This window comes from Amborella trichopoda, chromosome 10 (genome assembly GCF_054954075.1).
Source record: "Amborella trichopoda isolate Santa Cruz 75 chromosome 10, AtrichopodaSantaCruz75HAP2 v2.0, whole genome shotgun sequence".
Lineage (NCBI taxonomy): Eukaryota > Viridiplantae > Streptophyta > Magnoliopsida > Amborellales > Amborellaceae > Amborella > Amborella trichopoda.
The window spans coordinates 27025502-27052395 of NC_142345.1; the positions used below are offsets into that span (position 1 = coordinate 27025502).

General features: G+C 35.2%; 3 long non-coding RNA genes across 4 annotated transcripts; 2 read left to right on the forward strand and 1 right to left on the reverse strand.

The window, feature by feature from the left end:
* The first annotated feature begins 10276 nt into the window (after positions 1 to 10276).
* On the forward strand, positions 10277 to 11811 carry LOC110006418 (uncharacterized). Its single transcript, XR_002279373.2, has 2 exons — positions 10277 to 10536; positions 11452 to 11811. It is a non-coding gene; the product is annotated as an uncharacterized LOC110006418 (long non-coding RNA).
* Positions 11812 to 13775: 1964 nt separating this feature from the next.
* LOC110006417 (uncharacterized) lies at positions 13776 to 14682 on the reverse strand. Of its 2 annotated transcripts, none has more exons than XR_002279371.2 (2): positions 14516 to 14682; positions 13776 to 14222 (listed from the first exon to the last, which is right to left on the reverse strand). It is a non-coding gene; the product is annotated as an uncharacterized LOC110006417 (long non-coding RNA). The 2 variants fall into 2 exon arrangements; XR_002279372.2 differs by having other exon boundaries at positions 13776 to 14081; positions 14516 to 14652.
* Positions 14683 to 18584: 3902 nt separating this feature from the next.
* Positions 18585 to 26194, forward strand: LOC110006416 (uncharacterized). The gene is made up of 2 exons (XR_016042573.1): positions 18585 to 18699; positions 25733 to 26194. It is a non-coding gene; the product is annotated as an uncharacterized LOC110006416 (long non-coding RNA).
* The last annotated feature ends 700 nt before the right edge of the window (positions 26195 to 26894 follow it).

The window sequence follows — 26894 nt, forward strand, 5'->3', positions numbered from 1 at the left end:
AAGTATCATGTACCAAACAAAGAACCTTACTTTTGGAAAGCTGGAGTTACACCACAATGAAGCATTAAACAACTTCATCATCATCTTGCTTCATGGGGCATCCATCACATGTGTGAGAGAGCTCATTTTGAGTCATAAGAAACAATGGGCTTTGCTTTTGATTAAAGATTCATGCACATTATACATTTGTGTGCTCTTTAATGCTTGTTGAAGGGCTTGAAATCACATTTCTTTTTGCATTTTGTGGCTTTATGCTTGTTTACACAACGCACCCTGAATTCATTTGTGGTCTATATGGCTCCCTTTAACCTTACTTTTGGAGGTCCAAAGACTTAGCCCTTACTTTTGGTTCACGTACCTAGCGTGTAACCTAGGGTTCACAGCAGCTGCCCGTTCCATTAAAGTCCAATTAGGGTTCATTGAGGAGTCTCAGGCCTGCTTCGAGTTTAGCTCAACTAACACATTCAAGTGAACGCATTTCTACTGCTCTATGAATACTCCTTTAATTCAATTTTGTGGTTTTGTTGTCAGTTGGGATTGTTTGGATGGGAGTTAATTTTATTTGGAGTATATTAGCTTATCTAAGATGAAGATATTTTGTGTAATACTATTTCGTCAGTGGTATCGTACGTACTTTATATTATGTACAATATTGTTTTGTTAGTTAACTTCCTCCGTGATTTCCATCTTTCTTTAGCTATTTCTAGCTAAGAACATTTGATTTCTAACAAATTATTTAAATAAAATAAGAACAAATTTTCAAAAGGATAACTTATATAAAACTAATTGCCTATAAGTTTATCTTAAGTAACACAATGATGGACCTTGCCAAACAACAAATAATTCATTATCCAGATTAATCTTATTGAAACAACGAATTATCAATGACAATAATGCATCCAAATAGGTCCTTTTGTATTACCTTTGTCGAGAAATGCTTTGGACTTGATAAAACATAAAGAAATGATTTGGATTCAATCATCTTCGGTGGTATTTGAGGTTTGTAAATATGCAAGGAAACCATTTGTTTTTAATACAAGTAGGTTACAATAACTCTTGTCTGATTTCAAATTGGCTAGTTGTGCGTGTGTCATGACTAGACTCAAAGTTCAAAAATGGATTTCTAAAACTTTGTAACGCACCTCATGCCATCCAATTTGACATCTAATATTTAATAGCAATTGTGACCTACCTGTAACAAATGCAAAAAATGTAAATGGTCGCATTGTATACAATCCCAATTTAGATTTACTTCCTTTTTAGTCACATTCACATTGCTACCTTCTCATCTAAGATTTCTTGTTATCTTTGATAGCCTTCTTGTGCTTTCATGCAGTGTATAAAGCCACATTTGCATTGCTAAAACTCATCTAAGTCAACCCGAATCCCCAAGTGGGCATGTTTTATTAGAAAACCCCATAAGGCAATTGACCTTCTTATAGAAATTGCCATAATAATTTGAATAATATATGGTTTCTACTAGTTTGTTACATTGTGTTATAAACTATGAGTAAATTAGCATTAAAGAATTCAAAATACTTGTTGAGAAATAATTTCATACAAAAAAAAAATCTCAATACTTTTACGCATTGAAACTGGTTGAAAGTCATGTTTGTCTAGTTAAATTGTTTATTTGAGAATATGTATTTGGAGAGTTTAAATATGGAAAGTCTGAGGCACATAGGTTATTTGCAAGTAAGAAAAGGAAAATTAGTGAGGGAGTCTCTGAGTTGGATCTAACCTTATTCCCTTCAATATTACAATCATCGAGTATAGTGTCACAAACACATACTGCTAGAAAGGGGAAGGGCAAACTCTTGACATGTTTGATGTTCATGCAAGAGAGGATGTCGATGCCACTATAGCATGTTGTTTTTATTCTTATGGCATCCCATTTAACATTGTGAAAGGACCTAGGTTCCATGAAATGTTAGCTGCAATAACTCGTGCTTCGAAGGGATATGTCCCACCCAAATATTAGAAGCTTCTGACCACTTTGCTTGATATAGAGAGAAGCAGGATTGATCAGAAATTGGAAGCACCGATGAATGAGTAGATAACTTATGAAGTGCCAATTGTTTTTGATGGATGGAGTAGTATAAAAAATGAATCCCTTGTTAACATCATGACCGTGTCTGGTGGAAGGGCCATGTTTGTAAATGGTTATGATTGCTTAAACGTCAAGAAAACTAGTCAAAATATTACAGATATTCTCTTAAAGTGTCATAAACAAAATTGGACCATATAATGTGGTTCAGGCAGTAACTAATAACGTTGCTAATTGAAGGGGCCCGGGATATTGATTCAATAACGTTATCCCCATATTTTCTGGTCAGGTTGCTTGGCTCACACATTAAGCCTTCTTATGAAGGATATTATGGATAAAAAGAGAAATAAATCCTTCTTTTCTTTTGTTAGAATTCTTTACAAGGAGACGAAAATGATAACATGTGCATTCATAATCATAGTAGATGATTGTATATACTCAGGACTATTTCAAACCTTGAGCTTATCAAAGCTAAGACGACTTGATTCGGATAACAATACATCATGTGCAGCAGTTAATGGAAATGAGGTTTTCCTTAATGTCCCTCGTGTTAAGTGAACATTGAGAGAATCTTAAGTGAGGCCCAATAGATATTGAGCATGATGAAGTTTGCAGAGTAATCATGGATAACACTTTTTGGACAACCAACAAGAAAGTCTTGCTGTTCACAAGGCCACTATAGAAGATGATAAAGTTTGTAGATAGCTGCAAGGTTGTTGTGGGCGATGCATATGAGATGATGGATACTATGTTGGGAGAGATAAGTGTGGCCTTATATGGTGATCGCAAGTTGTGCTAAAGAGTGAGAGACTTGGCTGTCGTTCGATGGAACTGGACGAATCTTCCACTCCATTTTCTAACATTTCTTTTGAGTCTCAAGTATGACTATCGAGAGTGGTTGTCTACACCCACACCTGAAAGGGAGAAGAGGGTGAAGCCCCATCATGATAGAGAGGTGTAATCTTGTAACCATAAAGCTCTTGGTATGTTGATTTTGGATGAAACCAAAACGACCTAATGTGTGACAACAAATGAATGATTTTGTTGGCAATAGAGATGTTTTCTTCCTCCTAATGTCGATAACTGACAGGGGCACGATGTCAGCAATTTCATGGTGGGATTTGTATGGGGATAGAGCTTCAGTGTTGTATTCATTATATTGTGTTATCGCAAAGTATTAATTCTTCATGTGCATAAAGATGTTGGAGCACTTATAACTAGATCCGTTGTGTGAAAAGGAGAAAACAACTCACCTATAAAAATAGCAACTAATTAAATTCTAACTAACTACCATTTTTACCCCTCATGCTTTAAATCACAATTCAACCAATAAAATATAAAAGTTACATCCATGCCCCCTATAAAAATAAAATAAAATAAATTAAAATTCTAATTAGCCATATTCTTGAACATCTCATATGCGATTTGCATCATACTCCCTAGGTTGGAAAAAAACTCTTATTGAGTTTTTGCTACAACATCATCTACTTTGCTTAGCTGATAGTGAAGTCCAATATCTCCATGCAAATGATTTTTGTAAGGCATGAGGCTGAACCACCAGGATATACCTTTGATGGTCATCCATTTGTCATATATAGCAGGCAATGCATTACTGAGTAAGAGTTCCATATTGACTACTCTTGAAGAAGCAGAAGAAGAATTATTTCCTACCAAATAATTTTAATTCCTAATCGAAGAAGTTTTCTCCCATGTTTGGTCTTGAGAGAATTGCCCTGAAAATGAGCAAATACCAATTGACTCCATGATTTCAACATAAATTGCAAATCTTATTGATTACCAAAAATCTTCTATGAAATAAGGTTTGGATATCACACAAATCATTAGGAACTTCCAATTGAGGGCAAGGCTGCTCTTTTGATGTTACAGTTACAAAAGGGCGAACCTATTAACTTAACAAAGAGCTAGGCTAAACTGCTTTTATAGCTCTTTCACTAAGGGCAAAGCTCGATGCCCTGTCTTTAAAGCCTAAAAAACTAGAGGGCGAAGCTTGAGCTATGAAACTGAAATTGGGGGCAAAGAACTCGCTCTTAAACTACTGTATTACATAGTGTCAGGCTAAAGAGCCGCTTTTTCAGACTGCTTTGGAGTTATTTCACTAAAGAACTTGGGGGCGAAGCCAGCCTACTAAACTGCTACAAAAGTTAAAGCACTAGTGCCACTCTTTGATGGTCTTAAACTATAGAATTTGGGGTCGAAGCCCGAACCCCAGCTGTATAAGTCATTTCACAAGTACTAGCAACTTTGGATCAACAACAAGCTTGTACACTCTCATGCTTAAAGGTACAAGCTTGTGGACAAAACTCAAAGCAACTCCTTTATTGCGGCATAAGCCAATAGTGAGAAATCAAGCTAATGTGGTCGAAGGTCAAGCCATTGTTGTGAGACCCCTTCTATTAGATAATTCCAATTAGTGCCACTTTTGTTGAGGAAAATTTCAAAAGAAGACCATGCATGCCCCAATAGAATATATATATTTAAACTCAACTTAATATTCAACCCATAAACTTGAGTACCCAAGACTGAATTTCTTGAGTTCAAGCATGCGCATATGCTGCTAAGAATAAGAAAAACAAAACTATTTGATCTAAAACCATGACAAATCATAAGAGAAAACATTTTTACATCACTTCCAAACATACACCTCCTTTGATAATTCCACTCAAAACAACCTCAAAAAAATATTTGGCACTATAATTCATGGAATCAAAGATCAATTTTGTAGCAGGGAGCTTACAAACTTTGCAATAGGATGATAAAAGTGCATTGGCAATGCAAGGGTCACTAATGAATCCACTCCTTAAAACTTTATCATAAATTTATTTAATATCTATTATACTCTCTGTACCTTTGCTAGGCCACTTTGATGTGTAAACACTAGCACGAGTAGAATAAGAAAGTCAAAAACCATGAGCCTCCATCTACCTCAAAAGTTGTAACCCATTATCACATAAATCTGAGAAAATGTAGCCATGAATTTTGAAATGAACTAAGATAAGTGTTATATTTAACCCATAATTTCTTTCAGCACAAAATACATGAGTTGAGATCGAAATCTTCCACTCGTAACAAAGCAATGACTTAGCCTTTCTTTCACCATGGAGGACATCATCATCAACTTCACTGTGGACATTACTTATGTCAAAGATTTTGTTAAGAAACCATGCTGAAAACAACTTTTGTTCCTTAGTGTGCATCTTCCATGGCCTCCCAGAATCTTAAACGCTATTGAGAAAGGCAATATCCTTACTAGCGATGTCTTCAATATTAATTTTCTATGTATGTTGATGCATTGAGAGTAGAGCCACACTCTCAACTTTAGTAGACTTAGTTGGAATCTCCTCACTTAGTGACAACAAAGATGGTTCATGTCTAACCATCAACACTTTGCTTTGATCATACACTGTTATCTTTGCTTTCTCATCCAATCCCAAATACCAATAATGTTAAAAGTTAACATTTCATTCTGATTGATAAAATGATGAATTTATTCATTCTCAGATTTTGAATCATCAATCTTTCTACATTAATAATATTAGGCATATCCCTTCTTATCTTCTTTTTTTTATATAATGGGTTGATCTATAAATACATCTACCTTTTTTTCATTAGATTTATGACCTTTTATGTTTTTCAATGCATCAACCTCTCTAGTAAGAAATTTAGGATTTTCTTTGATAACAAAATGACATACCTTTCTCTATTTACTTGTGTGATACTCAGGTTTTGTTGAAGGGATAACAACTCCATGAGTTGGAGGTATCAATCTCCTAGCCTGGGATGACTCTGCTCCAGGGGGTAGATTTAAATGTCGAAAAATTAATTCTCTACTCATCTCTACATTGATTTTGGTTTACTCTCCTACGCTAATGATATTGGCTTTGGGGTTGTCGTTTGCCCAACTTTTCTTTGCATTGATGCTCCCATTGATACCATCGTGCATCGAACCTATAAGTGCGATCAAGCATAACATCAGGCCGTTCCCACTGAGTCTTGTGCTCTGATTTACACCAATCTCCATTAGCACTCGCACAATATGGATCAAACATTGTAGATCTCTTCTTGTTCAGTGTGTGATGTTGCAATCTTTCTTTTTGCAGTAACTTTTCAACCATCTCCGTCAAGTTATCAATTTTCATGTATAGTTGGTCATGCTCGTCATTCTTATGGTTGCGACCTCCAGGACCAGCCCTCACAGTCACTAATCCTTTTCGAACCATGCACTGATACCTAATTATGTTCAAGTACTCCGGGAAATTAAATCCGACCTTCTTTCGATCTTAAACAATAAAAAATTCAACAATAATGGAGCGCAGAACGTGGCTATAAATTAAGCCATATATATATATATATATATATATATATATATATATATATATATATATATATATATATATATATAATTTTTTTCTTTTTTTATTCTTTCATAAAAAAACTCTCTACAAAAATATCCAAGTCCCCTTTAATTGAGCTAAAAGAAAATCTCTCTCTTTACAACACACGTCTCTCGCTATCTCGTTAAACACACTCTCTCTCCTCACGTAACTTCCCATGAATATCTCTCTCAAAGTCATGTAAATCTTATTTTCTCATACTTTCCTAACGTTTCTTCCTTAGATCATCTTTTCAAATAAATATCTCTACGTCCATCTCTCTTTGTCACGTAGATACCCTCCATAAACATTATTTATTTAAATCTTAACCCCCATGAAAATAGGAGTGTCACATTATCTCTCACTTCCCATCCTCATCTACTTCTCCATATCTACACGTCCCATTAAGGAAACAACTCATCCATTAAAATAACAACTAACTAAATACCTATTTTACCTCTCATGCCTTAAGTCATAATTTAATTAATAAAATAAAATAATTACACCCATGCCCTCTATAAAAATAAAATAAAATAAAATTCTAATTAGCCCTATTCTTGAACATCCCATCTGTGATTTGGATAAAAAAACTTAATCGAACTTAAGACCATAGGCATGGGTTGGAAGTTGGGAAGCCCTATGACAAAAGTTCCAATTGTCAAACGTGCCCTAAAAGTTTGCTTGAATTTGAGAAGTACCTAAAGTGTGTTCTTCCTAGGGTTTGATTTGCTTATGAGAAGATTTAGGATTTCTGAACCTATGGTTTTCTAGGGTTAGAGGGCCAAACATAAAGGATGACCTAAGGTTTTAGGATTCTTATGATTTTTCTATCCTAAGGGTTTCTTTACAATCTAATAATAAATTGTGTTCTAAAATAGACAAGATAAGGGTTTTTAATGACTTCAATTAGGCCCAAGCTTAATTGGGATTTGACTTTTGACCAAGAATTCATAATAGATTTAGGATTTTAGAAAATCCTATGCATTCTAGTGCCACAATTTGGGCCTAAAGAGAAAATGATTCATTCGGGCTGGACGGGGCTTTCGAGAAATTTTGGGGCCCATTAGGGTTAATGACGCATATCATGATGGGCCCAGCAATGTGAATTACGTCACTGATGAAGCCCAGATTTTACTGGGTGGTGCCGACCTCTTGCTCATTTCATCAGTGGTGGTTTGGTTAAATTTAGACCTAGTTTTCACATCTGAGTCTTTGTCTTTCTAGAGCATGTCCTACTGTTTTAGATAAGTTTGAATCAATCAGGATTTCTTTAGTGAAATTTGAATTGATTTGGCTGGACTTAGGTAGATTTAGTGGGTTTTGTATAGGTCATTTGGAACCTAGGGTATCCAAAATCATATTTTGTATTCCCTAGGTATTTTGCATAAAAACATGTTTCACAATGTTTTTGGATACATAACCATGTTTTATGTAAGTAAGAAAGATGACCAAAACATGAGTACGCAAAATCAAGAAAAAAAATTGAGTTATCAAAACATAATTTTTGTTTAAGCATGAAAGAGGGAGTACAATATAATATAACTAATGATTATACTATTTTCACATACATGAGTTGCCCATTTTATTAAATACAATTAATTATACCAAAACATCCCACAAGTTAGGGAGAGAAACTACCTCAAATTTTAAGTTTTAGAAAAAGAAATTACATCCAAGTTTAGAGAGAAAAACTATCTCAAAAATTTTATAAATAAACTATATCAAATTTTAAATTTTAGAGAGAAAGTATCTTAAAATTTTAGAGAGAGAAACTATATCAAATTTTAGAAAAAGAAATTACTTGACCGAATTTAGAACCATAATTGAAAATTGGGCCTAAAGAGAAAAAGATTCTAAAAAATCCAAAAAATATGCATTCTAGAACCATAATCGAAAATTGGGCCTAAAGATAATAGGATTCATTGGGCTGGATTACTTGAAAAGTTTTAGAGAGAGAAACCTACTCAAAGTTTTTAGACAGGAAAATTATATCAAATTTTAAGTTTTAGAGAGATAAAAGTATCCTAAAATTTTAGCGAAACCTATATCAAATTTTAAAGAGAGAAACTACCCATAATTTTTAAGAGAGAGAAATTATCTCAAGAGAGGAACTACCCAAATTAGAAAGAGAAGCTACCTCAAAGTTTTAGATAGAGAAACTATCTCAAATTTCAAATTTTTAGGGAAAATGTATATTAAATTTTGAGAGAGAGAAACTATATCAAATTCAGGGAGAGAAATTGCCTGAAAATTATTAAAAAGAGAAACTATATCAAATTTCAAGTTTTAGAGAGAAAGTATCGCAAAATTTTTGAGAGTGAAACTATATCAAATTTTAGAGAGAGAAACTACCTAAATTTTTGTAGAGAGAGAAAATATTCTCAAAATATTTCTATAGAGAAACTATCTCTAAATTGTAAATTTTAGAGAGAGAAAGAATCTTAAAATTTTAGAAAGAGAGACTATCTAAATTTTTTTAGTGAGAGAAACTATCGCAAAATTTTTAAAAAGAGAAACTATCTCAATTTTAAGTTTAAGAGAGAAAATATCTTAAAATTTTAGAGAGAGAAAATACCTGAATTTTAGAGAGAGAAACTATCTCAAGATTTGTAGAGAGAGAAATTATCCCAAATTTTAGAGAGATAATTACTTAAGATTTTTAGAGAGAAGCTAACTTCACTTTTTAAGAGAGAGAAATTATTTTCAATTTTAGAGTGGGAAACTATATCAAAATTTAGAGAGAGAAACAACCTGAAACGTTTTAGAGAGAGAACTATCTAACAAATTTTAGAAGAGAGTATTTGAACATTTTAGAGAAGGAAATTACCAATATTTTTTTAAAGAGTGAAACTATCTCAAAATTTATAGAGAAACTATATAAAATTTTAAGTTTTAAAGAGGGAAAGTATCTTAAAATTTTAGATAGAGAAATTATGTAAATATTAAAAACAGAAACTACCTGAAAATTTTTAGAGATAGAAAGTATCACAAAAGTTTTGGCGAGAGAAATTGTCAACTATATGAAATTTCAGTTTTTTAGAGGGAGAAATTATCTAGAAATTTTTTGGAGAGAGAAACTTTATCATATTTTTATTTTTTAAAAAATAAATCATTTAAATCTTTTTTCCAAAGAGAAACAATCTTAAATTTCAAGTTTGATACATTCTCTCTGTACAATAGCAAACCAAGTTATACAAAAAATATCAAAACATGAGATTTGTATAATGTGGGTACCGCCATCCATACAAGTTTGTAATCATATTTTAAAATAACCAAGGTTTGACATAACTAGGTTTCGATTCAAAACTTGGGTTTGCTACATTTGATCACATGGGTGAATTTTTTATATGAAAAAATGTATGGAAAAAGTTTATATAAGGATGAAACCTTATGAGGTATAACTATGGATGCACTTCAAAAATCCATTGGAAAATGTAGTTTTAATGTTAAAAAACCCTTTGATTGATCATCTCGACATTAAAATATAGGACCATGAAAAATAAAAAGATTTTAAGTCTTAAAAATAGTACATTTTACAATATATTATCTACACCGTCTATTTTCAAGACTTTCATATGTTTATAGATTTATTTGATTTTAACTATTTTTAAAATTTAAAATTTTATAGTTAGATAGAAAAATAAATTTTAAGATAATTCTAAAAATATTTTCCATTAAAATTATATACCATCATAAAATTTGAAGGTGCAACCTTACCATTATACATACGAATGCATCGGTATGCCACGTGCACCAACATATTTTCATGCGAACAAAACGTGCCACATGAAGTAGGGGTTGTGGCATGCTATATTTTAATATGTTCCTTAGTACTATCAAAGTAATATACTTTGATCCACATGTTGTTTAGTGTTTGATAACAGAAAATTGCTTTCTAGAATTGAAAAAGTAAGTTCATATCAAAACTTCCCCCGATAAAATTGTGCCCTAGGGTTTACTCAGCCGCTCACCCACCCCTGTCTTTGCAATCCACTGCAAAAGTTCTCTTTCTCTCTCTCTCTCTCTCTTCTCCAGTAAAAGCAGCCTCTCGTCCAGTACTATTCGTGGCCTTGCAACCTCAACAAATACTTCCAATCAGTGAGTTCTCTGTTGATTTTGCAATTCTTTCTTCTTTTTTTCTTGCTAATTTCGAATTTCTCTGTTAAAAACATTGTTCTCAGGGTTTTTTTGGAGGAAACCCTATAAAAACATTTCTAGGGTTAAATCAAGTTATTTTTGTATAATTTCCTATGTTGAATGTAGTATTAAATTGGTTTAATAGCTTTCTAATTTGTAAATCGAGTTCTAAGGCAATGCAAAAGCTTTATTTCGTGATTTTTCTATGTTGTAAATCTAGATTCAGGTTAACTGATTGTTTTGAGTGCTTGACATCAAGTTCCCTGACAATCTATCCGTATTAGGGTGCTTGTTGGTTGTCTGCATGATATGATATTAGAGAGCTTGTTGGTTGTCTGCATGATAAGATATTAGAGAGCTTGTTGGTTGTCTGCATGATAAGATTATGGATGCACGATCATTTGATAGTTTGGGTTCTTGTTGGGATCAGTATACTTCATTCCAGACTGCTGTAATTTTGATTAGCTTGATTCACTGTGAGATTGCTACATTAGCCTCACCCTAGTTCATGCAAACCTTAAAATTTGTTATATTGTTTTTATTATGGAAACAATCTCATAAAAAATTGAAAAAATTGAATCAAACTCAATTTTGGACAAATGCAAAAGATTTAAATCTTTTGGAGCTCCAAATTGAATATTGAGAAGCCAGTCCAAAAATAGTTTATTTGAAAAAGAGGATTAGAAAAAAAAAAAGACTTGGTTCAGATTTTCAGATTAGCTTGGGTAATCCGTCAAAAAAGTAGTTTTGATTAGCTTGGGTAGTTGATATTTTCCTGTATCTCTCTCCTCTACCTCTTCTCCTACTTGCTTGGTTCAAATCTCCACAAAAAACCATATTCTCTTCTCTTAAACTCATTCTCCAATTCAACTGCAGATTGTTTTGGTAATGGTGTAAGGCTGGATCTCCTTAGTCTTCACCAATCTGGACCCTTTATGGGCTTTGAACACCACCACTCTGATCCCAAACCTATCAGACTATGAGACCACCATCCCCAACTTCTTCGAGTTCTGTGATACCAAGCACAGGGACTATTGTCCATGCCATGACACCAAGAGAGAAAAGAAATTTGACACCCATATGTTATTTTTCAAAGACTATTCACATCAAATGAGTGTTATTGGTTTTAGTTTTGTAGGACTTCTGTCAAGAAACTTTAGTTTCTGGCAATGGTCATAGTCAAATTTGGAAATTGGAAGGTGGTTTCGGGTTCATAATAAATGAAGATTTTGTTTCAGTGCTCTTATTGAACACTAATTTCCGAAGTGATCAACTTTACTTTCATGGCTAATTAAAATGTTTGTCGTTTTTTCTGTATTTCTGTTTAACTAATCCATGTCACATCCTTTTTTGAGAAATTGCTCGGATTTTGTTTGGATGGCAATTCAATTCATTCATTAACCTTTTCAATGCCCTTTAGAAAATTATTGATGAGTTATTGAGAATATTATGCTCTCTTTTGTTATGCTTTATTTATGGTTCAATAGTACAGGGTGGTTATATTTCTGGTTGAGCATGTGCATTTCCAATATTGTCTTTTATGCATCCTTGGGGAACTTTTGTGTGCTAAATGCTAAAAAGTTCAACATGTTGAATTGTGATCAATGCATTCTTATTCTGATCTTTGAATTGTGGTCAAATGCTAAACAATTATGCATTCTCGCTGTTGTAGAACTTGGTTACTGGATTGTACTTTGAGCTTCCAATGATTACTAAAATTCATTGTGGTACTTTGTTCACAATTATTGATTCTCTTCCATAGTTCTCTTTTGATTCTCATTAGTCACGATTCATGATTCTAATTAGTCAGAATTCATGATTTTCTGAAAACCTGTGAAGTTTAGTTGCTATTGCTTACTAGCTTGCTTGTTTTCATTCTTGAATTTGTTCTTCACTCAATGGTTTCATGTGTTCCAAGTATTTATTGAAATTGCTTTGCTATTTTTTTTTTTGAAATTGCTTTGATATATAACTATGATGTGGGCTCATGAAATCTAATATATTTTTTCTATGATACACAACTATGACGTGGGTTTGTAAATAAAATGCTGAACCTTACTGGAATTAAGAATAATCTTACTTACCTTTTTGTTATTTTTTATTTTTGGGTTTGTTCAGTGTTACTTAGCTCCAATAATGAATGTTGTAGTTACCATGCTCCTTTTGTTACCTTTCTATTTTTAATGAATAATGCTTATGGGTTCATGAATATAATTGGTTGGGACCAAACTAGGAACTTCTTAACTTCCCAGGAGGTTATCAAACACAGAAACCAGAAACTTCTTAACTTCCCAGGGAGGTTATCAAACACAGAAACCAGGAACTTCTTAAGTAACTTCTAATTTACAGTTCTTCATGAACTTCCAATTTACAGTTCTCCATGAACTTCCAATTTACAGTTCATGAGCTTGCTTCCAGTTGTCAAACAGATCCTAAGAAGTTCCTGGTTTCTGTGTTTGATAACCTCAAGTTCTTGGTTTCTATGTTTAGTTAAACTTGCCATCATAATGGGTAAACAACTTCACCCACAAATTCTGCCAAGCTCAAAGCAAGGACAACATTGGAACCACCACTTCATTATTCATGCATCATATTTTTAGATGCAGTCAACCATTGTTCACTGATAATGATGGTACTAAGTATCCCATACATGAAAATAAACAAGACACAAGATCCATCACAATCATATATACAAGCACAAAGTACATGCGAAAACCAATCTAAAGGGTATGCACCACGCCAATAGGAGCAGCACCAACAAAAATAATGGATAGCCATCCAAAGTCTTGCCAAAAAGAAAGAAAAAGCACAAAACTGTATAAAGAGTTTCTAGAAATTCTCACACTCAAACAACCTGAGGATCAAGTTTACAACAACCACATAACCATGAAATTATCCATCAGGACAGAAAGAATGGGGAAAATTTTAAATAGAGAACAGACTAACAGAGCCATCGCAACCCAAAAGTCTTTGGCTAAGACTGCATTATCAACTAAGACTGCATTATCAACCATCATCCAAGCAATAAACTCAAGTAAAGCATAGAAATACTTCACACCAACATATTGAACATTAATCCAAGAAATAGAATCAATAATATTGATCGACAACAATATATGATGATCTATAAATATCAACAACAGAACACTAGGAACCAATCAACAAATGGGGCTTAGAAAAACACGCGATAGAACTAAATGAAGTCCAAACCAACGTCAACCTAAATGAAGATGAAACCATTTACATATCACCATATTTACATTCTGAGAAAGAAAATAACTAACGCCAAAATAAAAGAGTGAAACTTTACCACAACCACACAATGACATTGAATCCCCTTATCCTCTAGAAGAAAATACATACAAATACAACGAACCAAATACTTGGTTCAGTCTATTCACAAAGGAAACAAGGAATCAAGCCATACTAAAATGATGCAGTCTATTCATCTCTGGAACTGTTATTCATTGAAAACTTATTGAGATCATGTCACCCCATCTCTGGAACTGTTATTCATAGAAAACTTGGTTCAGTCAAACCCCTCTCTCTCAATAACTATATTGAAATCATGCAACCTCACTCTTCACTCCACGAGAATAGAGCGACAAATTATTGAGCACACAGATAATCCAGCACAACACTGTGTTCTTCGATGAGGAAGACATCACAGATATTACAAAGCATCAGACAAGATATCTCCAAGAAGAATGTCATAAATATACTTATAAAGTTATAATAACAGAAAATCCCCAAAAAAATCTTAACTAAAATGCCACAAATCTCATGACTTCTCCAAAACCAGCCCAAAATCACATAAATTGGCAAAAACATATCCATTAATAAACATATCTCGAAAGTCAAGGGAAAAAATTCAAAGATTGAAGAGCCAACAAAACCCTAGCAAGAGAAATAGGTTTACAGCAAAAAAGGAGAAGCATACCTGGGGCTCTGATGTTAATGGCAGATGGGAGGTTGGTGAACCGAAAAAACCCAGGAACAATGGAGCTCGACCTATTGATGAAAATCTCTGTCCACCGCTTCTCAATGGCTAGGAGGGCTCTTGATAAAAATCGGTGTGAGAGATGGTGGAGAGGGGGCTCTGTGCGTACTGCTTCTCAATGGTGGAGGAGGCATTTTTTATCGGGGACAAAAGTTTTTATAAACTTCCTTCTCAAAAAAAAAAAGTTTTTATAAACTTCCATTTTCAAGTTCCGACCTTTTTGTCGGAACTTTTTTTTACGTATAAAAAATAAAACATGAACAGTAAAGTAGAACTTCTCTCGTTGCCGTCCCTTTTTTATCAAACGCATAGGAAGAACAATAATTTTAATAGGTAACTTCTCACTTGAGCAACTTCTTGTTATTAAACACACCCATAAGGTTGCAACCTCAAACGGTAGAATCAAGTGCAACCTTAAAAAATCATCAAAAAATACCGTTTTGATGTTGGGAAACCCTTTAATTGATCATTTCGACATCGAGCTGCATGGAAATAAAATAAAAAAGAAGATTTTTACTCCCAACAATAGTACATCTGGCAACACATTATTTAGTCTGTCTATTTTCAAGATTTTCATGTGTTTATAGATCTATTTGATTTGAAACATTTTTGGAGTTTAAAAATTTATAATTAAAGATGAAATAGATTTTTAAACCATTGTTAGCATTCTAAGAAGTTTTGATACTAAATATTACATAAAATTTGTAGGCACGCCTTATTTTTTGATTGGTTAAAGTTGCAACCCTATGCAAAATTGCAAACCACACCCTTTTTTATATTTAGAAAGGACATTATCAAAAGGACAACGTTTCTATGAGTCCTATGACTCATATGTGCGGCCCCTTTTTTTGATATATTTTTTGGATAGAATTTAAACCTAATTTTTTGGATATGCATAGTCTCTAACATGGAGAGATCATTAATAGGTAAAAAAAATTAAAAGCTAAAAAGATAACTTTGGGGACAAAAATTTTGAACCGTTAGATTTTATTCTTTTAGGAGGGACTACAACTTTATATCCATATTAAACATAGATGTTTGATACCTTGGGGGCGCAAATGTAGAAATGCGTCCCCGGGCTCGTAGACTACTTTTTGTTATAAAAATATTCCCCTGTTTATTCTTTTAGGAGGGACCACAACTTTATATCCATATTAAACATAGATGTTTGATACCTTGGGGACGCAAATGTAGAAATGCGGCCCTCGGCTTATAGACTACTTTTTGTTATAAAAAATATCCCCCTGTTTCTTAACAATTAACAACATTTTTTGGAATTTACTGCCACACCTATTTTTTCACAATTTTATTTTTAATATCCAAAATAACCTCCGTAGACCTATTAGGCACATGACGGCCCCAAACACTCAGTTGGGTGCTCCACAAGGCACCCAGATGGGTGCCTAAGGCCTCACAGACCTATTACGTCCATGAAAGTCCATCACATGCCTATAAACAATGTTCGAAAATTCGGCCGCCAAACCGCCTAGGCGAAAAAAATTTAAAAACACCTACATGCAGTCTAGGTGGGGTCATTATGCACCCTGTTTCTGGGCACCCACCTAGGCTCTATTTTTTGGGCGCCCGCTTAGGTGCCGCCCAGTGACAACTTGCGGCCGGGCGGAAAAACAACCCTTGGTGAGGGTAAAAAATATACTTTTTTCCCCTAAAAAGGAGGGGAAAACTATTTTAGGGGGTATTCCAAACCCCCAATAGAAAATCCGTGGTCTTTAGGGTGAGAAAAACCCCTCAAAAACCAATCTTCTGTGATTTATCGAAAGATCGATAAATTTTTTATTTTTCCGATTTCTTCCCAAAACAAAGGCAATAGTTCGTGGGTAGATTTGGAGCGCTTCTAGTAGTTGATTTTGAGAACTTTTGGCAACGCAATAGACGAGGTTTGCACCAACATCGATTTGATTTTGATATTATCATATTTGAAAGAGAGTTTTGATTTTATTTTGCTACAACATATTATGTTATGAATAACGTGTTTTTTCTTTTACTCCTTTTTTTTTTTTTTTTTTCTTTTATGATATATTTATATGTTTGTTGTTAAAAGATTGATTTTTGTTTTTTTTGTGATCAATTTGAATTTTTTTCTTATTTGGACGATGTTTGGGGGGTGGGGGGGGGTTGATTTTCATGAGGGCACCCTGCCTCTGGGCGCCCACCCGACCCGAATCCGTCTTTTTGAACATTGCCTATGAAGTCCATAATGAGGCATATATACCTAATAGGTCCATGATGATCAACTTCAAAAATCACAAAGGTTGCATTTTGATAACTTTCTTTGCAGATTCCTTGGGAAAATCCCAGCTGCTAACTTTCTTGAAATCTAGGAGGGAAAGTCAAAATCAGTAGCCTAAAAGCTGGGAACCTTTGATAAGTTGTGGTGTTAGTATTTTCACCCGTTTAGTATTGGGAAAGTTGGAAACTATCTGTCTTAACCATTCATTATGTATTTCATTGATTTGATATGCAAAATGCATATTTTGAATGAATAAGATTTTCTTGCTACAACCCCATCTAATGCATTTTTTACATAATGCACAGTCAAGATTTAAATTTGTTCATATAACCATGTAACCAATAATTAAAATTGCAACCACAACAGTACACCAGAAAAGATTTAAGTATATATCCATGTCAAAAGGTTACCACGAACAACGTCTTATGAAATACAGAATAATGAGAGAGAAGTGCCATATGGCAAAAAAGAGGGGATCTAAATTGTATATACATGACAGCAGTATTCTACAAACTAATTGCAGTAAGGTAGGAAATTGAACATCAAAACCTAAATACAACATTCCCAATCAGCCGAATGCAATTGTGGCCCAAATTCTTTTCGTGCAGAAAAGCATATAAAACATTGATTACAGACTAGTAAATCACACTAGATAAAGGAACTCCATTCATCCAATTGAAGCATGTCATGAAGATTCTTTATTGGGCTCAATAGAGAAAAATATACATAAAACATCTCGTAAACAAAAAAAATTGAAGGAAAAGAACGATAACCATTATTTTGATCCTAATCAACTACCCAAAACTGTGGGAAAAATCAAATTGCCAGGTATCTCAATCTATCAATTTATCTATCCATATATTGAGTGGCATAAATGAAAGCATGGGTGGCAAAATTTACATCCAAAATAGAGCAATAAAAATGGAAAAATCACACCATCATAATGTCCAAAAATATAAATTTCAGCAATGAATTTAAACTTTATGATTTTCTTACATTTTTTTTCGAGCAATGTCAACTTATTTCTTGAAAATTCAAGGGGAAAAAAGAAAAAAAACAAAATCTTTACAACCACTTAATCCTAATTCATCAAGAAATCCAATAAATTTCAAATAGATTTATCTAAAAAATCAGTATGCAATCCCTAAAATCAGCTCTGAAATCACCGAGAAGTTTATGCTAAAACACCACAATGAAATCGCTAAAAAGATAAACCTCTAAAACCTTAAACCCTAATCCCCTTAAAGTTAAGGACCCGGACCACCGGGCCCTATTTCCCAGATCCCAATCCCTAATTCATCCAAAACCAGTAGAGCACTTTCCATATAACAAAGTATACAAGCTCTGAAAATTATGTATACAAAGAAGGGAGATATTAGCTGAGAGGCAAGGAATTTGCAGGTGAATAACAATCAGAGAGAGTTTGCTTGTTTTTAGAGAGAGAGATGGTTGGATGGGGAACTTAAGGGGCATTGCAAATGCGTTGTGGGGATTAAAATGGGAGTCATTTTCCTGGTCGTTGAAACCATTCAACAACTCACAGCATTAATGGCATCTCTCTATAACTTGCTCTAGTGCAGTTAGCAAACCTATAACCTCGGTTCGAAGGGTTAGAGCTTACCTTAGTTTGCAGTGAAGATGGGCTCCAGGAGAGCGTTACCAAGCTTTCTCCGAAAGTTGCATGGGTGAAGAAGATGAAAGCTTGCAAATAGATCCTCGCTTGAAGAAGATGAAAGCTTGTGGGTCTGTGTGAGAGGACGCAGAGGGTTGAGAGAGAGTGGCGAGGGAGGCTTTGTGAGAGAAGGCAGGGCTTTGTGAGAAGCGACGGGTTTGTGAAATGCAAGGTTTTGCCAGTTTTGTGAGAGGGACCAAGGTTTCGCTTTTTCGTTTTTCGTTTTTTGGTTTCAGCCCTTGAGGTGAAATTAGAAATATTATTTCCATTCCGCGCAAGTAATCAATCCCCGGGAACTTAATCCTGGGGTAGGGACTTCTTTTCAAACGTGTATAATTGTATATTTCGTAAGGCAAATTTTGAAACCGGCCAATGGAATAGTAAAGAGGGAAAACCAGGGGCCTAAAAACTTTCTTTTAGAATAAGAAATCTTTGTCCAAAATAAGTTTTTAGGCCATGAACTAAGTATTTGGTTCGTTGTATTTGTATGTATTTTCTTCTAGAGGATAAGGGGATTCAATGTCATTGTGTGGTTGTGGTAAAGTTTCAGTCTTTATTTTGGCGTTAGTTAGTTTCCTTCTCAGAATGTAAATCTGGTGATATGTAAAAGGATCATTTTCATTTAGGTTGATGTTGGTCTGGAATTCATTTAGTTCTATCTCGTGTTTTTCTTAGCCCCATTTGTTGATTAGTTCCTAGTATTCTGTTGTTGAAAATTATGGATCATCATATATTGTTGCCAATTAATATTATTGATTCTATTTCTTGGATTAATGTTCAATATGTTCGTGCGCAGTATTTCTATGCTTTACTTGAGTTTATTGCTTGGATGGTGGGTGATAATGGCAGTCTTAGCCAAAGACTTTTGGGTTGCGATGACTCTGTTAGTCTGTTCTCTATTTAAAATTTTCCCCATTCTTTCTGTCTTGATGAAGAATTTCATGGATATGTGGTTGTTGTAAACTTGATCCTCATGTTGTTTAAGTGTGAGAAACTCTTTATACAGTTTTGTGCTTTTCTATCTTTTTGGCAGGACTTTGGATGCCTATCCGTTATTTTTGTTGGTGCTGCTCCTATTGGCGTGGTGCATACCCTTTAGATTGGTTTTGGCTTGTACTTTGTGCTTGTATATATGATTGTGATGGATCTTGTGTCTTGTTTATTTTCATGTATGGGATACTTAGTACCATCATTATCAGTGAACAATGGTTGACTGCATCTGGAAATATGATGCATGTATAATGAAGTGGTGGTTCCAATGTTGTCCCCAGTTGTAACTATGGGACCCATGTGCCCTTCAAGATGCAATTGCATCTGAAAATGTAGGGTGAACAGAAAGATGCATTGTGTGGGCCTATGGAACGGCTTTATTGTCATGCTTTGATCACCCAATTGGTTATCAGACCCTAGGGATAGGCAATAATTTTGGTAAGTATTCTTAAAGTTATCTTTGATCCAATTTGATAGGCAACTCAAAGCCTGTGCAAAAATGCTTGGCCTACTGATGAGTGCAAGATTTTTAATTGGGTCAGCTATTCATTGAGGGCTCTCCTGCCAATATCACTAGTTCTTGTAAGAGATAGTTCTTGCTTTGAGGTTGGCAGATTTTGTGGGTGTAGTTGTTTACCCATTATGATGGCAAGTTTGACTTCTCAGGAGGCTATCAAACATAGAAACTAGTAACTTCTTAACTTCCCAGGTAGGTTATCAAACACAGAAACTAGGAACTTCTAAATGAACTTCTAATTTACAGTTCATGAGGAACTTCCAATTTACAGTTCATGAGGAACTTCCAATTTACAGTTCATGAACTTGCTTCCAGTTATCAAACAGGCTATTATAAACTTATTCCATTAAAAGATATTCTTCTTTTTTTTCTTTGTAGATTTTCAGTTTTCCTTTTTTATCTCCCACTGATTTAATCCATCCGAATTAGTTCACTGTAGGACGATTCTGACTCGGTTCGTGGTTTTAAAGGGTCCCCTAAACTCCGATTGTTAAACCCTTATTTCGGACCAGTTTTCCAAAACTAGTTCCATGAGCGCGCTCAAATCTCAATTTCTCAGAGTAACCCTAATCTAATCCAAGCTTGTCTGCAAGACTAGTTCGTCAAACCTTGATTTATTAAAGAAGACCTGTATAAAATCCAAGCACGACCCTATTGCTGTGTCAAAATTGGGCTGTAAATCAGAGGTCATTGGTTAAAAAAAAGAAGCCCTTTGATTCCTGTTCAGAGACTCCATTGAAGCTTCCCATCGAGCTAAACGGTTCATTTGACAGCAGGTTAGCCTTTTTTTAACTTTCTCCAAAGTTTTCCTTCCGCTTTGCTCTCTCTCTATGTTTCTCTCTTTAGTGGAGCTGGGGGACAAGGTTATAGGTCAAAAACTCAAAATCCTAACCTCTTATAGATTTTGTTTCAACTTCTAGTGATTTGCTCTCTTTTAACTGTTGTTGATCTTTCTCTAATATTTTTTTCTCTTCTAATATTTCACTTTCTAGAGTATTTCCCTGACTATTTGTGTTGTAAGCTTTGGATTATCTTGGAGAGATTGTGGAAGATGTCGCACATAAAATTAGAGCTGGGTGGGCGAAGTGGAGATGTGCTATTGGAATTTTATGTGATCGCCACATACCAATGAAGCTAAATGGCCAGTTCTATAGGGCAACTGTGAGACCAACTTTACTCTATGGGGCAGAATGTTGGGCAGTCAAAAAACAATAGACCTATAGAATGAGTGTAGTGGAGATGAGGATGTTGAGATGGATGAATAGCAAGACAACAAGGGATTGAATCCAAAATGAATACATTTGGGAAAATTTAGGTGTGGTACCAATAGGCGATAAGATAAAAGAGAGTAGACTTAGGTGGGATGGCCATGTGTGGCACAAACCCAATACAACACTTGTTAGGAGGTAGTGGAAGGTTAAAAAAAGGCAAGGAATAGGCCCAAAAGGACATGGTTGGAAGTAGTGAGAAAATGTATAGGGGTTTATGGCCTCACTGAGGGTATGGCCCTTAACAGAGTAGAATGGTGGAGCATGATTCGTGTAGGGATCCTAATTAGTTGGGAAAGGGCATTGACAATGACAGTGATGATGATGAAGCTTTGGATTATTGTTAGATTTAATATATGAGGGCCTGATGTTCAATTATTGTTGCTTTATTCTGTAGTAACCATGACACCTACTGCATCTTCGATGTACTATATATGCAATGTATAGTAATTTCCTAGTCTTTGGATCCGTATTGTATGTATATACATTTTCCTCAACTCAATAATTTCAGTTTCTTTTTGAAATTATCATTTGTTTCTTATTTCGAGTGCATCATGCATAACTTAAATTTAAGGAATTAGAAGTGTGCGCCATCCTATGAGTTGGTTGTGCTATAATCATCTATGGATGTGAAATTTGTATGCAACAATTTGTAATTTGTACTACATTTTTAATTTGTGAATATTTTTTCTCCACAATTATTTTGCAAATCACACCAACTCTTGTTAAAAACATGCAAAATAGATCTTTATAATTTTCTTTTGCATTTTCCTCTATTTTGTCACGCTACAAGTTTAAATCTGAACATCTCTTGCATATTGCAATTTTCAAAATCATAACAGTTTGTGTTAACTAGTTAAACAATGAGTGTGTTTTGTATAAATTTGTGTTTTTTGTCCATCCACACTATAGATTTTAGTTTGTGAACTTGCTTCCTTGCATGTTACTGTTTTAAAAATTATGAGTATTGTAACAACTCTTTTTAGCGACTGAGTGAAAAAAGATTTGGCATGGGTTGCATCAGGGCCATTCTTACCTTACTACTGTTATGACAAAAATAGAAGCGAAACTGAACCAATGGACTATGAAATCACACCTTTATCAATAGGGCCATAACTATCATTAGAATGATGAGTGGCAATGGAGAGAGTGGGGGTCTTGTCTTGTCTCTCTCTCTCTCTCTCATTTCAAGGGACAGTGATCGCACAATATTCTGTGTGTGTGCGTGCGTGTTATTGCAAGGAACGGTGATGGCACAATAAACGCTCTCTTCGTCTGTGGTGTTCTCTCTCTCTCTTTGTGTGTGTGTGCTCGCACATGCGTTCGTGTGTGTCTTTCTTCAAGGAACAGAGATGGTGCAATAAACACTCTCTCCCTCTGTGTTATTTCAAGGGACAGTGGTGGTGCAATACGCTGTGTGTGTGTGTGTTATTTCAATGGACAACAATCGCATAGTGAACTCTGGTTTTTACATGGTCCATTAGATTGTAGTATAGTTTCCCACAAGTAGAACACTGAATTCTAGTCTTATGTAGTAGAATCTTTCTCTTGAAACAACATTTCTGCCATTGGTATTCAGATGGGTTAAGCCATGATCTTCATTTGGGCTCTGTTGGTTTACCATTATTGGCAATTAGCCTGATACTATTCCCACTTCTATGTCTTTGCAAGCCGGAACAATTGTCAAAATGGAATCAGGGTCCCTTGAAAGCCCGAACTCTTCTACATTCTCTGACGGATGAGGATCACGCCCTTGGAAATGCGGTTAGATTTGTCTTAAATCAGGAGTGAGTACTCATAATTTATTTCTATGTACGTAGTTAATTCAATGGACCTGCAATGGCTCACCACCATCCGTCGAAAGGAATGGTGATGAAGGGAGTGGGTCCTGTTCCAGGATCGTATCCTGTTGTGGTGGTTCGCATCTTCTTTGCATCATTGTTTGTCACTTCAATGGATGGTGATGGCCCCAGTGAGTAAGGTTTTTCCATAATTCATTTTGTTATAGTATGATATTGTTCTTCTTATTGTTCTAATACAATCTTCATTTCACATTGAATTGGTTGTTCTGTTTCATATTGTTAGCCTTTGCTGTGATCTACTTATTTGTTGTGAATCGTAGAAAGTCAAAGCTCTCGATTTGGATCCATGTTTTGCTCAACCAATCTCAATCTCTAGAAAAACCATCTACTGTTTGTATCATCATCATCGTCATCCTAGCTTTTTCCCAATTAATTAGCGGCTACACCAATATTGATCTGCCATTCTGCTCTATTAAAAGCAATACCCTTAGTGAGGCCATAAGTCCCCATATCTTTCCGAACTACTTCCAATGACGTCCTTTTGGCGTACCCCTTGCCCTTTTAAGTCCTTCCACTTGAACTAACTTGCAGCTCCCAAAAATTGAAGAAGAATGATCCATTTAAGATGCAACCCTATCTCCTAGTCATCCCTTTTAAGAGAAGATATCTCAAATGTCAAGATCATTTGTTCTAATCTCTGTCTCTATCTCTATCTCTATCTGTGTGTGTGTGTGTGTGTGGGTGGCTGTTGTTTGTGGAATTTATAAGAATCCATCACCATCACTAATGCTGCAATTTCTCCTTGGGAGCGGAGTCTCCCCTTTGCCACTGATCTGCTGATCACCCGTCTCTCCACACATTCTTCACCATCCCAGCCTAGAGTCTTTGATGACATAGATTGCAGCATATATAGTAAGGAAACTACATCCTAATGAGTTCCAAGCACAGCCTATTCTTGTTCCAACCTAAGAAAAGGGGGCTGAGATTCATGTGCATCTTAGTTGGCCCAAAAGGAGAAGTCGGACATGAGATACTGGACACACACAGCTGACAAAAAACCACACTTTATGGAACTCTCAAGGAGCACCAGAACATTTCAAGGGAACACTTAAAGAACATGACGAATAATGCCTTTTCTAACCTAAATGATATGTGAGAGAGAGAGAGAGAGAGAGAGAGAGAGAGAGAGAGAGAGAGAGAGAGAGAGATGTGAATTAGATGTGAATTATAATTAAAGCCCCAGAAATACAAGGGTCTTCTTTTACATCATTTCTTCCCCTTGTATGATCTCTTTATTTTCTCTTTCATTTCTATTGTAATTTTGTGTTGCATTCTAATTTTTTTTTGAGAGGAAGTTAACATTGCATTCCTGGAATTTTGTGTACAAGAATTTGTATGTCCTCTTTCACCCGCTAGGGGTGGACCGGTAAAAAACAGTTAGCGTATCATATACAAAAAGGGCACTTATAGGTTCCGCCCGGTTTAGAAGATTTATAAGAAGCTTTCAAAAAATTGCAAAAGATATAGGAGACCTAAAATTGCCAACTAATATGCTATGTAGAAGGGCTGTGCCGAAGGTCCTGTGCAAAAAAGGAGTCGGCCCTGGCTTGATCTTGTACTTGCAAACTAGCTCCCTCTTTCACCAAGTGGTGCATTCTAATTTTGCATTCTTTTCCAGCCCAAGGACATCTCCTAGTCAACTCTTTTAAGAGAGGATATCTCAAATGCCAAGATAATTCATTCTGATCCATTTGGGTCTGTGTGTGTGCGCACGCGTGTATGTGTGTGTGGGTGGATGTTTGTGGAGTTGATTAGAATCCACCACCATCACTAATGCTTCACTTTCTCCTTGGGAAAGGAGTCTCTTCTTTGCCACTGATCTACTGACACCCCTCTCTCCACACATTCTTCAACATCCCAGCCTAGAGTCTTTGAAGACATAGATCACACAATACATAGTAAGGAAACTACATCTTAACGAGTTCCATGCACAACCTATTCTTGTTCCAACCTAAGAAAAAGGGGTTGCGATTCATGTGCATCTTAGTTTGCACAAAAGGAGAAGTTGGACAGGAGATACTAGATGCACACTGTTGACAAAAAACCATACTATATGGAACTCTCAAGGAGCACCAGAAAAATTCAAGGGAACACTTAAAGAACTTGATGATAATACCTTTCCTAACCTAAATGATGAGAGAGAGAGAGAGAGAGAGAGAGAGAGAGAGAGAGAGAGAGAGAGAGAGAGAGAGAGAGAGAGAGAGAGAGAGAGAGAGAGAGAGAGATTTTGTGTTCTTTCCAGTCCATGGACATCATTTTGTGGATACAGCATTCACCATCCATCTGAAAATCGTGTGAATATACGAGTTCAAACAACTGAAATAACTGTTTTCTCTCCCTCTGTTATTTTATTAGCAAATCAATTTTTGGTCATGTTGGCCATGTTGATCATTTAATGTTGCTTTTTCTTGCTTTCCATTTGGTGTAATCTTTTGGTTACTTGGTAATCTTTGGTTTCTTTCCATCTTTCCATATATTGTTCCGTGCTGCTATTTTTTTTTTATCGATGATTGATTCCATTGACAGAAAAGCACAAATACACAAAAAGTTAATGTTGCTGTGGTTTTAAAGTTTCTCTCTCATGGACACTATGATAGGTGACCCTGCCAAAGATGTGGTCAAAGATGCCCTCCAGGATCGGATGTCCATGTGCCAACATGTGAGGGGCACATTTGATAAGGCAGTTATTGACTTCAATAAGAAAGGCGCAAAAGGAAGCAGACAGAGTAATACGAAGGGGGGGAGACAGAGAAAGAGGGGTGCGCAGGGCTGTTGAAGACATGAACATTGACTGAGAATTGATAGCACCAGTGTTCTAGAAACTGGATTAGCCTATTGAACCAGCTGCCGGCTATTTTATGGCTTCCCCATGTTACACTGTGCTCTGGGGGAATACACTGTATGCACGATTTTGTCCTTTCCCATGTTTTCGATAGCTATACGATCTTAGATGAAAAGTACTGCTTGGAAGCACATTGTAAATGCTCATTGGTCTTTTCTCATGTGTTTAAGATGAAAAACATTGTTTCTTTGATATTCTGTTTTGGGGTTTTGGGTTTCATTGATTCTGCCTATGGACATGGATATAGGTGTTATGTATATAAGCGCCAAAATGCCAACTTTAGAATTGGACTTTTAAGCACAGCACGCTTCTATACACGCTTCTATACCGAAGGTTGTGCAATTTTAAGTGGAATTAGGTGTTTATACTAGCATTTTTTTCAACAAAAAATAGCCAAGTTTCCGAGTCTTTTTAGTTCCCGAGTGGATGAATGTAACCCTAGTCTATAAATATCCCCACGGCTATAATGTAGAGCCAAAATATATGCTGCTGTTATAGGAGTATACTATTAATTTGCTCCCTTGGGTAAAATTCAAGTTAGGAGTATTTTTCAGGACCTGCAACTTCTAGAGAGTAGTGACCAATTTTGCAAGGCAATATCTAAATATTGAAGTATTTAAAATATATATATTTTTAAAAGCAATTATCTAGTTCAAAAAAAATAATAATCAAAAGTGTATGTTTTGTCTGAGTTAATGTACAGTATGTTCTCCCGAGAGCATATGTTATAGGCACTCAACTGCTAAGCATCATAAATTTCTTATTCACTCCGTAATAAAACACCAAAATTTACATACTTAAATGGCATGTGGTTGGGATCGAAGTAATGTTCTTACTACGGTTTAGGTTTTTATTGTCACCGAACACATTAAAAAACCACTAATGATTTCAAAAAACAAGTAGGTATCGCCCCTATT